Raw genomic sequence first — 13,569 nt, forward strand, 5'->3', positions numbered from 1 at the left:
GGCCATAAAACGCAAGAAACACGAAAGGCGCCGAGTGTCTTCAAAACCAATATTGATTACGCGTTTTGTTTACGTGACAAAGTGTAATGTATGTTATGACTTATGATACAGACGGAAATAACATGAAATAACATGTTATTTAACACGTGTTTAAGTTTAGCCCATATTTCTCCACACTCGAGATTTAAAACTTGTTACAACCTCACTCAAAAAGCGATCTATTTATTTTTTGTGCTTCTGGGTAATATATTTACAATATTAAGCGTTGGAGAGATCCTGACGTCGCCATCTTGATTAATTAATACCTTGCTTCGAAAATCAAAAAATGGCTGCTGATATTTACGAAATTTAAGAGAAAACCTCAAACGTATAGTTATTAGTAAATTTCGACGTAATTCGTATTGTACAGGTTGCTTAGTTGTTAAAGCATATTAATCGTAATTTGCTTGATGCAGATTCAAGTTACGCTCGGTACAAATTTATTTTCTCTTATGTATCTTTCTGAAGTATTTCAAATTAAGTACATTCTTAAATCTTGTGTATTTTATTGGATAAAAAGTAGTAAAAACAATCTTTATGTTTATGAAAAAATATGTATTACTCTAATCGATCATTCAATGCAAATTTTTTTCAGTTAATAACGACAATTTCTTTATGTATACCTATTAACTATTTTTTTAATCTCCTGTAATGATATAATTTTAATAATGTTATTAACATGACATTGCCAAAGGCATGCCCAATAAGAACGACCTATTCAAACTGTCACAAAAAGTAATCTAACATAAAAGTATTTAAACTACCTACTATTAGATTGACTGATAATTTTATACGTGTAAGAAAGTATAACACATTGAAACTAGACACCTTCAAATTCAAGGCTTTATGAAAATGGTTTTAATATTAATCAAAAAGTTTTGTGAAAAAATATGTATTGCTATTTTCGCATTAAGGTGTGTCGGGTCACACGGGTTTCCATGGGTAGAAGTAATTTCAAAACATGTTTTTATGAAGGATGGTTATTAATTAATCAAACTATTGGGTGAAAAAACTGAATCCAAATAAATATTGTTTGAATTCGATCTAGGCGTGAAATGAGAGATGTGATTATTTTGTCTGCGAATTTACAGTATATATTATGAAACTATTAATATTAAATGTGTATTAAACTTAGGAAAATAATTAATTATTTGATATATTTGTTTTAGCAGTGTTAGATTTAATAAAAATAAATCTATAGTTTCAGGATACAAATGCTTAAGTCAGTTTGGTTGCAGTTGAGATAATCGGTTTTGAAAAAATCACAGTTTTCAAAATACTTTTGCTTAGAAGTTAATTGGTGTATATTTTTGTTATTTCTTTTAAATTATTTATATATGATTACGTTTTTGGTAGTGTGTTATATTCAATGTTTTGAATAAGTAATTTTTCTTAGATAAATAAATGATTTTCTCTAATTTAAGTTATTTCTACAAATTAAAATATCTATTTATTTTGCTTACATGTCATAAAATATATGACACACAAAAAATAGCACAGTTATTTATATACATTAGTATTCTTAAGTCATAAAACGCGACATAAGAACTTTTACTCTGCAGCCCAAAGAAAGAATACTTCATATTATTATACAGTACAATCAGATGCAACGCAGTCAAAAACCATAGCATTCATATAATTATTATGAATTGAAAAAATTGAGGATATGGTCAAATTGGAAAACCAATTAGGAAATTTTGGAATCCACGCATGGAAAGAATACCATACGTATTTTACGCTGTATGACATAGAAAACATAAGAAATATTATTTGCATCATTATAAATTAGTTTTAAAGACTGATAGATGACGGTGTCATAATCTCTCTGGCATCCTAATCTATCTTGGTTATATTTCTCAGATGTTTGGGTTACTTTCGCTGTCGTATAATTCTAAGAAAATGAATTTAATTAAACAATTCAGCAACTTATTTGGAATTTTGGTGGATTTGTTGTTACATAATATAATATTATATACTTCAAATTATATTTAGTGTTAGTTCTTTTTTTCTTTGTTTTCGTTATTTAAATAAATGGAAAATGAGTATTTTTTCTTTTATGGTGTTAACTGTAAATTTATGGTGGAAACATTGTATTAATTAAAATAAAACACAGTACATAATATGTAGTACTAATTTCTCTTAGTTTAATATTCACCTGTAGCGGTTTCATCCGCTTCAAAATACTGTAATCTGTATTATTGTATGTTCTTTATCAGTTGAAAATGTCCATTTAAAGAAGAAGAAATCACACCTCAATAAACTATCTGAAATCAGTAAAAAACATTTATATGTATGTAATACGTGTATTATGTTGTGTATTTATAATAGGTATGTATATGGGTTTGTATGTTTGTATATGTATGTATGTGTGTATAATATATATGTATGGATCTGTGTATGTATATATTATATTATATAGTGTTTGTATTTGGGTATGTATATGTGCTTATTTGTGGATTTGTTGTAAAAAAAATATTAGCAAGTAAGAGTGTTTGTCTAATATAATGTTTTAAAGCTCGTATTATTGATATATCTCATTATTTAACTTCATTAAAGTCCTAGTATTGACGATTTTAGACCTCTTTAATGTAGTATTTATTGATTATTATTTAACGATCTATTATAAGGGTTTGACGATATATACGCCTATCGATTGTATTATTATTGATAGGGGTTTTTTAAAAACACTTCAACTATTTATAATTTGTTAACTTAATTACTAGGTGGGTGATAGAGTTTTTACCTACTTTATTGTACTAATTTATTATACAGGTTACAATTAATTGTATTCGATGTCAGTGTATATTTACCTTTTGGTGAGTGCACATAATGCCTGAAGATGCCGAAAGGTAAAACCCGGGTCGAAAAAAACGACTCAAATGGAATAGTACAAAACTTAAATCCATTAGAATAAAATAAGTATTTAGTTATCTAGGGTCATGTAGGATATATTTTTTTTATGTCATGATTATAAATTTTCAACGTAAATATATGCCATATTCAAAAAATTAAATGCCTGATGTTCAATTGAAGTGAAATAATATATGATATGTGGACGTTTCACGCGGGTTTAAAACGTTAAAACGTACGTGCGACACATTCGAGCCAAGTGTTATTATTCAAATACGTGTCGGCAATCATAACATCACATCAAGTGCATTCAACAAAGCGACAGTTTTATTTTTAACATGGCTCGACTGGCAGTTGGGGTGCGTGGAGTAATCCCGCCTTTCTGTGACACGACGCGCGTATAGCGTCGCGGCGCCGTCCGCTCTGGCGAGAGGCGTCGTCAGCGGATTCCGTTACTCGACGGACGGACTCTGGCACAGTATTTCACAGCCTGCGGCGAAGCAAGCACTACTCTGCTTCGATAAAACGCAACCTTCTCTATGCCCGTGAAAAGTTTTTTTTTGTTTTAAACTTAAGTGAACATTATTATATTAACATGCACTTGCATTTATTAATGTTATCAGTGTTTATTTAGAATTTATTTAATGTACTTGAAGTTTATAATCTTGTTGTTGTGAAGTATTTAATTAGTGTTGTATTTTTGAGTGATGAAAGGCAGTGTAAAGTTTTATCTAATTAAAAAACAGCTTAATTAAGTGATTTATTGTGAATTTTTCTTAATATACAGTTGATGTTTAAAAAGTTATAGTTCTACGTGGATTTCAAATACAAGGTAGGTACTAATTTAATAGTTTATATAAAGTGTATTAAAATAAAATATAATATTATACATTATATAATTATATAAATATAATATTATACATTATATAGTATAAAGTTTTTTTTAATTTAATGTTTTAGTTTTAAGAAGAAACTACATTTATTTTAAATGCTTCTAATTAATAATACGTCATGCACTGGGATAAATAGTTAAGCATTCAGTATAACAAGATTTCAACGTGATTACATATTAATTAGTGGATAAGATTATCACAATGGCTAAACGATTACGCATCAGTCATATAATGTCTAGGGTCTGGCAAATTCACGTGTTATTTTTCAACGTGTGTTTGGACCCAGAATATGGATCTAATTATTGATTGAAAAGGTGGGTAATATCCATTTCTTGGACAAAAAAACAAAAATCTTTTAAGTCTTCCAGCGCTAAAGACGCGCTAAGCGCGTGGCCATTAGATATCATTAGCGTGATAATTAAATGTGGTAATTAATTAGTAATTAACTGGTCAGCAGTGAATGTGTTAATACAATCGATCTTCTTTTGACATGGTTTAAAAATGTTTTAAGGTTAACTGGTCCTTATTTTGGTTTAAATTTATTCATTAGTTAAACTGGCGTTTACATAGTAAAATTCTATTATAATGGTGTGAAAGAAAAGTTTTTTTAGGCCAATAATTTTATATAGTATAATTATTAGTGTTTTGGGCTAAAATTATTTGGGATAAAACTATCACCAGAATGATCAAATGATAACTAATAATAATTATGATGAGTTTACAGCCTAAATTAGCTGTTATTGTAATAATTTAAAAAAATGTAGAACTGACAAAAAATGATTACAAAAACATTAAATTATTTCCTATTTTATTGAAAAAATAATTGTTCTTAAATAAAACTTCAAAGTAAAGTAAAAAAAAACAACCAAAAAACTTGTTCCCAGAGTAGAAATTAAAAATGATGTCTGCAGTTTTAATAAGAGTTTAATGAAAGTAAAGAAATATATTGTATTTAGCACAAAACTACGGCGAAATTGTAGAAATTATAATAAATTCTCTGCGCAAATTTATGAGTACAGTTCTAATTTTGAGATAATGAAGATTGTGATGAGAAAGAAATTTAATAATAGTACGTTTATTATAAATGCAATGAGATATCGTTATTCTGCACAATTGGTAGGCGTGTATTTTTGTATATTTGTTCACCAGATAAGTGAGATAAACAATAGTAAAAAATAATATTTGGTTGTATGATGCCATTTTTGATTATTCTGTGTTGATACTTGACAACTCCGTAATTCAAGTTGATTTATTAAAAAGTACAAAAATCTAAATCTGAAATCTGAAACCTTAATTTGGAAAACACTATTGTAGAGCGTTACACTGTCCTTCACACTAGCGATGGGTAGGGGAGGCCTCCAAAGATCCTAGCCATCTTCAGGATGTGGGTACCATGATTTACATAATATTATATAATAAATAAAGAATATACATAACTTGAAAACACCTCATATATATATATATATATATACCCACAAGAAAAATCACATTTGAAAAAGAATACGATGTTCGACGGGATTTGACTATCGGTTTTTGTGTAATCAAGGAATATTAATTACCTCTCTCTTGCCAAATATTTTAGTTATAACGTCTACTTTAACTTGCTAACTTAATAAACCATTTATTTTATTCAACGAATAATCACAAGATTTTGAGAATCTATCATTCCATATAATATTGAACATACATAACTTGAAAACACCTCAGATATACCCACTTTTAGTGGATATGTTACATTCTCAAAATCTTATGAATTATTCGTTCAATATAAGAAATGGTTTAAATAAAGAATAGTTAATTATAAATATAAGAAAATTAATGCAATACAATAAGGGTACTCGAAGAAATTAAAATTTTAATTCGAACGAGGTAAGCATTGAATAAATTGGTAAACTTAATTTTATTTATTTAGCTATAATAAATCGGCATTATTGTGATTTGATTATTATAATATACAAGCTGAAGTACCCCGTTTCGCACAGGGTCCCTTCGTGGATACATTTATCTTAGATATTTAAAAAAAATAATAAGTAATTATCTTCTTAATAGTAAAATATCTGTGTAATACAAAATGGCAATATGAAATTAATTCTAATAGGAGTAAAGGTCAAACAAAAGAACACTAAATTAAAATTGAATCTAAAATATGCAAACGTTATTAATAGTATTAATATGTAGTAAAAAAATCCAAATTGGATGGAACAAACAAACAACAAACTTTGTATTTTATATAATACCAATTTAGAAACCTTCTCGGGTGTGCGCACAATAACTGACAATAGTTTCATCGCAATCGGGTAAATGGTATAGGAACACATACGAATAGAAGAAGAAGATGGTTTTTCTAATTCAGAAACTTTCGCGGGCGCGCGCACAAATACTCACCAAAGTTTCATTGCAATCGTCTGAATGGTATAGGAACCACACGAATAAAAGAAGATATAATGAAGAAGAAGTCGATGATTTTTCTAATTCAGAAACATTCGCGGGTGTGCGCACAATAACTGACAAAGGTTTCATCGCAATCGTATGAATGGTATAGGAACCATACGAATAAAAGAAGATATAACGAATAAGAAGAAGAAGAAGATGGTACGGTAGGTTGTACTAATTCAAAAACCTTTGCGGGTGTGCACACAACAACTCACCTAAGTTTCGTCGTAATCGGATGAACGGTATGGCAGCGCATCAAATACGATCAAACAAACAAATATTGATTTTTATATATTAGATTATAATGATCATTATTTATTAATTCAAGAAAATGAGCTCTTAACTAATCATACTTGTTGTACATACTAAGCAATTGTTAACAATTTCGTCTATAAAGTATGATTGTGGTAATTAAGAATTCTAGAGAACGTGAATGTGTAAGTGCTTAATACATTAAATGAATAGTTAAGTGTTGTTAAACTATTGTCAACAAGATAATACTGGTATTGGAGTTAGAAATAGTTCTAAAATAAAGTAGGTAATTTTTATTTTATTTAATATTACGTTTTACCCCCAAGAAATAACAGTATAATAGATTCATTATTATATCTGGTTAGATACTTGCTTAGCATTTTTCTTGCCATATATACAATTTATTTTTTGATTGGATCACTTAGCTTGCAAAATACGCATCTCGCATATGGCGTTAAATCTAGCGTTTTCGACAACGTTTTAAAATTCTCAAAAAAGAATATTATACTATATTTGCTTAAATTTGGCCTAACTTAGCATTAAAATAAGTATAAAATACTACGATATATAGCTAAGTGATGTCCAAATTTGTACCTGTATTAATTTTTAGTTAGGTAGGTAGATGAATTATTTTTTAGTATTGTAAAACAATGAATTTCTATCAATAATTTTGATTCCACGAGTCTATACCTAATTATGACAAATTTTTTGAAATAGTAGTTTCTGGTTTTTTACACTTTTTCTGTCATCTAGTTTATTTTCCTATTATTTAGCATATTTTTGTGAATGAAAATTTTATTGGAAATGTAATATAACCTGGCATATTACCATGTGTTACCATTACCATAATATATGCTTATTATATGACCGATGTTCCTCGAGCGGTAACTTGTCGGCTTGTAAAGTCATGGCTCTCAAGTTCAAATCCCGGATCTGGAAAATTCAAAAATTATTTTATTAAAGTGTGTTTGAACCCACAAGTACCTATTGATTGAACATGTGGCTAACATTAATTTCTAGTAAATTCAAAGCTCTGTAGATACAAGACTGCATTATACTGAGGCCCTCATGCTTCTCGTAGGATTGAACATGCTTATCTAGTTTATTATATAAATTTGAATGAATTATTATTTTATTTTAAGTAAGTATCTATAATTTTATAAGAATTGATTAAATTCCATAACTTTTTAATGCTACGTGTTATTGAGATTCTTTTCACTTAGTTATATAGATCGTTATATATCATAAATAAATATTATTATGTATAAAATATATTACATTATCGTAAAAAAATCGATGTCGTGACCAAATATAGATTATAAAAAGTTGCAATTTCTTTCAAATTACAAGCAATCTCAAATTTTATCGATCAGGTTTAACTGAATAATGTTTCGTGAAAATTAAATTAATCTCCGGTTTCTCCATTTTCGATATATTTACAGCACTTACTCCGTTAACGAAATGAACTTTAAGTGCTTTTTTGGCATGTATTTATTAGAAATGCATAGTACCTCAAAGTTCTGTACAGATGCTACATACATTATTGTGGTTATAACGTAATATAGACGAAAATTAACTCTTTACAATATATGCGCGTATTGACAGATTTTGTTGTTACGAGAAATGGATGTCAGCCACTTGCTCAACCTATTAGGTACATACTCTGACTCATACACAAATTAAAAAACAATATGTGTACTTGCCAGATCCAAGATTCGAACCTGGAACCCATCACGCAATAGGCCAATGCTTAAGCCGCGCGGCCATCCTGGGTGTTTAGGTGTGGAGGCCCATATGATACTATTAGATCGGACATGGTCGAAAGAAAGAAAAGAATAGATGCGCGAACGCCGATTAGTCCAAATACGCTCAATGCGCAAGACACAACGGACGGCATCGAATACGTTCAGTCGGTCGCAAAGCCGACAAATATATGCTTTTATTGCAAAAAGTAAACAAATTTAAGTAATTTGTCGTATTTATGAAAAGGGGTGTAGTGTTTTAAAGAAATACAAAGAAAAGTAGGACTTTCAATTCACAATAGAAAAAACAGCATTATTTTTCACAATAATTGTGAATGAAAAATGTGTGTATTGTAATACAATAATAATATTTTTTTTTATTAAATTGTAATAGTTTACATAATATATGGGTAGTGGATAGCGACACTTGGATAAAATGACAAGTATCCATTGGTCTGCCAAACTCTGCCTATGCTTGACCTATTTGAATAATCTTTTCCGCATGTTAACATTAAATTATCCACAATTAAAGTCATTTGAAGGAAAATTATTTAATTGTTGTTTTGGATTAACTTACTAAAGCTTACTTTTATTTATTGTATTGGTTTTACGTTCACGTAAAAGGAAATGTTTTTTTTCCTTCTGAGAAATACATCAGAAGGCATTTATCAATTTATGTTTTCAGAATATTAAAATGATCATAAAAATTAGATCAAAAGAAATGTGAAAATTCAATAGGTTCATTAAAACGACAGTAATTATCTTTACCAAGAATCTTTGATTTACTTTTTCTTAAAAAATACAGTTAAATCAATCTTTGATATAAATGAGGTTTTAATTAAATACATCCAGGCAATATCACAAATATTGATAAATTCTCGAAAATATAAAAGTATTTACACGCATTTTTATTTTAATAAATTGGATTACAGTAATCTTTGACGTCTCCGGCATTTCAAAAAAGATAAAAGTTTATTAAAATCTAAAACAGAAGTTATTAATCTGTGGATTGCGACCCAAAATTGCATCAATTCCGTCCGCTGTGTTTCTGGTCTTGCAGTGCAGTTGTCCATATTCTCAAAGTCAATTATTAATGATTGAGTGAAGAGTTACTGTTGCCGTTAACTTGTCAATTATAATAAATAATTAGCGGATACTGGTTTCCAAAAAAAAACTGTTTGCACGCGAAAAATTTAGTGTAGATAAAACCTTTTTTCAATAATATAATATATAGAGAAAAAAATAATTATCTTATTTAATAAAATATGTATTTGGGAATGATGAGATGTGTAAAGATAAAGACGTTGTTGCCTGTATGTTGCGAGGAGAGAGTTTATTGGTCGTTACAAGAATACAATAAATACGATGATAAAAATGACAGCATGAGGTTATAATCGCGGGTACGGATATACCGGTGTAATTGATGTGATCGAGAGTTTGATTATATTAATGAACTGAGAGACTGGACTCGAGTAGAATGACGGTTGACTATGTCGAATGACCGAACTCAATGTGTGATTGGTGCGTCGAGTGACGGACTCGTGACGATAGTAGTGCGTCGCGTGACGGACTCGATGGGTTAGTGAGGATTTAGGATTGTCCATCTTATTTATATAGCAGTCCTTGATAAAAGAGACTTTGTCACAATTAACGAATCATATTTGACCCTACCAATCTAGTTGTGATTGAAGAAATGCTGACAATCATTTTCGATCAATTGTTTTGTTTTGACAACAAAACATACATATTAAAGTGTGTCACCCATATAATGCTAAGTGGTATGATTGCTACAGATATGTTGAAAGTCATTAACTTTAACTAATAACTTAATAACTATTTAAAAATATGTTAGCTTCAATATTATTACTAGACACAAAAAACATGTTAAATATATAAAAAACTAGGTTCCATTTTAGAATAAAAGATTTTTGTTGCTAAAACTACTGTAAAGGATGTAAAGAAGAGCTTTCTGAAAAAAATCTTTAAATGGATTTTCACCAGTATCTGTATTTTTAAGTCATCAAATTTTCTACTCTAATCTTGTATGTTAGAGGTAGCGCTACAACGTGTTTGTTGTTGTAATCAAATTTTTGCATAAAATTATGTTATGGAAAACATTTATGAAAAAATCTTGAGGTAGATGAAACCGCTGCCGCTGAATGAATATCCATAAACTCGATAAAAATATAACACATTATAACATTGTTTAAATCAATTACATTTTTTTTCCATTATAGCTGTATGATGTTATTAAATACAAAAATCATACGTTCCCATGTATCAGTTAAAATATTCGTGGTTAAAAGACGCGCTAAATCATACAGCAGAAAAATTACTTAGAAAGAAGATTATTTTGTAAAGTGTCAATGAAAAAGTTGCTTTGATGAAGAGCCTGAAATGTAATATATTAGCCCAGAGCAAGTATAAATTCAGCCCTGCTTACAAATAAAACAAAACCATTTGAAAAACTAACGCATACAGAAAAATGGCTTCTCGATAGAGATAAATACTAGAAAATAGATGACAAAGTAGAGATGGACCAACTTTGTATTCAGATAGTGCACTTTTGCGTCGATTCCTAAAGTATTCGGTTGTTTTGTCTGCTAGCGGAAAAGATTTTCCTCTCTTAACGTGCATTCTAAGACGTGAGAATTTTTCCGATTGACGACATTTTCATTTTATCACGGACAGTATTGGAGCTAAATATTTAATAACTTGATAGTTTTTTTTACTGCTGAGTTAAATTCTATATATAAAAATTATTTGGGTTTAAAACAAACAATACTCTTATTGTTAGAGGAAAAGTGTATAGATAAAAAATGAACAGTCTATGATTAGTAAGTTATATTTAAATATATGGGTCATATCTATGATTCTGTAGATTAATGTGATACTAGGGTCACGTATAAATGCATATAAATTACATTCATCATCATCATGATCAGCCGGAGTCAAGTCACTACTGGATGAAGACCTCCCCATACCTCCCCCAGTCTTATCCATCCCTAATTATTTACTGCCATGTAGATCCACTGAACTTTATGAGTTCGTCTATGCAGATAGTTTTAGGGCATCCCAGTTAGCATTTAGTGCCACCTGGGTACCACTGTATGATGGACTTTGTCCAGCAGATATGCCTAAACATTACCTCATAATATTATATATGATTTTGCGTACCAACATATCAAACATCATAAGAGTTTTCATAGATTTGTTTATATAAATATATTTTTTTTTATCAAAAATGGCTACCATCGATATAATTACAATTTGGGTTATCCAGAATAAGTATTGATAATATTTATAGGATATTATTTTTTACTTATGGTATTATACAGTCTAAATCTAAATTTATTTCTATAATATAACATATACTTACGTAGGTACTTGAGATTCGCTTTGATTTTGATATATTTAATGATATCTACCAACAATATAATCGTATTTAAACCAAGGTTTGTATTTAAATTATAGATTAAAAATACTCACATAATTCAATGTATATTGTACTGATTGAAAAAACTAATTAGGCATGGTGAATCTGATCACTATTGGCAGAGAAGAAAAAGAAAGAACACCTGAAGTTTACAAGAATCGTGAGCAAAATAACTGCTCATGAACACCAAGATCCTCAAAAAACGAGCCAAGGAATTGAATGAAGACATAAAAAATGATGTCTAAAACAATATCTAAAACAGTAAGCAGATAGGCAAAAAACAGACAGAGATAACTTTCACCAAAAAGATGTACGTATTATGTAAATTTATGTAACTGGAATAAATTTTATAAATTTTTGAAACCGTTCACCGGAAAGAGGTTGCAAGCAAGTGAATTATAAAGGTATAAAATGAAAATAAATTGGAGTTTGGTTAAAATTAAAAAAAGGGATAAAAATCAATTTGTACACCGTAATGAAGGAAATGCTTTTTTTTGAGAATACGCAAAATCATCTACCTTTTGATTTCATACTTAATTCAAATTTACATTTAGTTTAGAATTCTATTGATATTAACCCAATCGTGGTGCAGTTGGTAAGGCGCTCGCCTTCCACCCGAGAGTTCCTGGGTTCGATTCCCGGTCATGACAAAAACATTTATGTGTTTTTCTCAAAGCCTGGGTGTTTGTGATTGTTCAAAATTACTAACAACCACCTTGTACGAAAAAGCAAGGACATGGTTATTAATAATTCTATAAAAAAAAAACCCAATCTAGTATTTATGTATTAAATATTGAAACGTAATTATAATTTGATAGAAATTTTGTCAATGAAAATAAACTTCATTCAATACCGATAAATGTGTCTGTATTACCTTTATTTACCGTATGCTAGTTCTTCATTAACTTAAAGCTCGTAGATCACTTCTGCTCTTACAGCACTTTTAACCTGATTTCACTTGCCATAGTTTATGCACCTGTCAATTTACCTGCGTGATTGCAGTCCCTCGAACAAAACTGTATTTTCACCGTTCGACTTATCAGACACCAGGGGATAGTAGTAGAGACTCCTACGTGTACCGACGTAAATTTTTTAGGTGATGTCCTATATATTTTGTTTTTCAAAAATTAATTATATATTGTTTTTTTTATTATTATTCGCTTTATAAAATAATATATATTTAAGTTTTGTACTATTCCATTTGAATCGTTTTTTGCGACCCGGGATTCGCCATTCGGCATATTCAGTCACTGTGTAAACTCACCAAAAGGCAAATAAACACTGAAACCGAATATTACGACTCAAATGGAATAGTACAAAACTTAAATCCAATAGAATTTAAATTAAAATTCCATCAAGTACCTTCTCTCGATTGTATTAATTTTATAATAATATATATTTAAATAAGCATTTTTGCAGAGCTTACGGGCCGGGCCTTACAGATTGGAAATTATATTAACACCTTCGCGTTGGCGACACACATTGGGGCTTAGAATTTTAGAATTTAATCCCCTGAGAGATCACATCATCTTCTTTGTGCTTTTATCAAGCTTAAATTGTTTCTGTAATTATTTCAATGCTATTCAATTATTATTATATTTGAAGTTCGCGACCTGTTGCGACGGTAGACAAAATAATTACAAGATAAAAATAACTTTTTATATACCACGTTTTTAGATTTTCTGTTGAATCATATAAACTTGACAATTCTATGTTTTAATAATTTAGGAGAAATAAGGCAATTGTCAACATTTTTATGCTATTTTGCAACAAACAAATATGTAAATATGTCATTTTGATTTCCATAGTAACGCACGTATATATTAATAAGTTAGATGCGAGAACCACCTCCTTAGCAACCAATAATAGTGGATTGGATCACGGATTTCTTCTGAAATAACTTTTCATACAAAAACAGAATTAA

The sequence above is a fragment of the Rhyacophila brunnea genome, unplaced genomic scaffold (genome assembly GCF_057557595.1).
Source record: "Rhyacophila brunnea isolate RB1 unplaced genomic scaffold, BYU_Rbru_1.0 scaffold_12, whole genome shotgun sequence".
Classification (NCBI taxonomy): domain Eukaryota; kingdom Metazoa; phylum Arthropoda; class Insecta; order Trichoptera; family Rhyacophilidae; genus Rhyacophila; species Rhyacophila brunnea.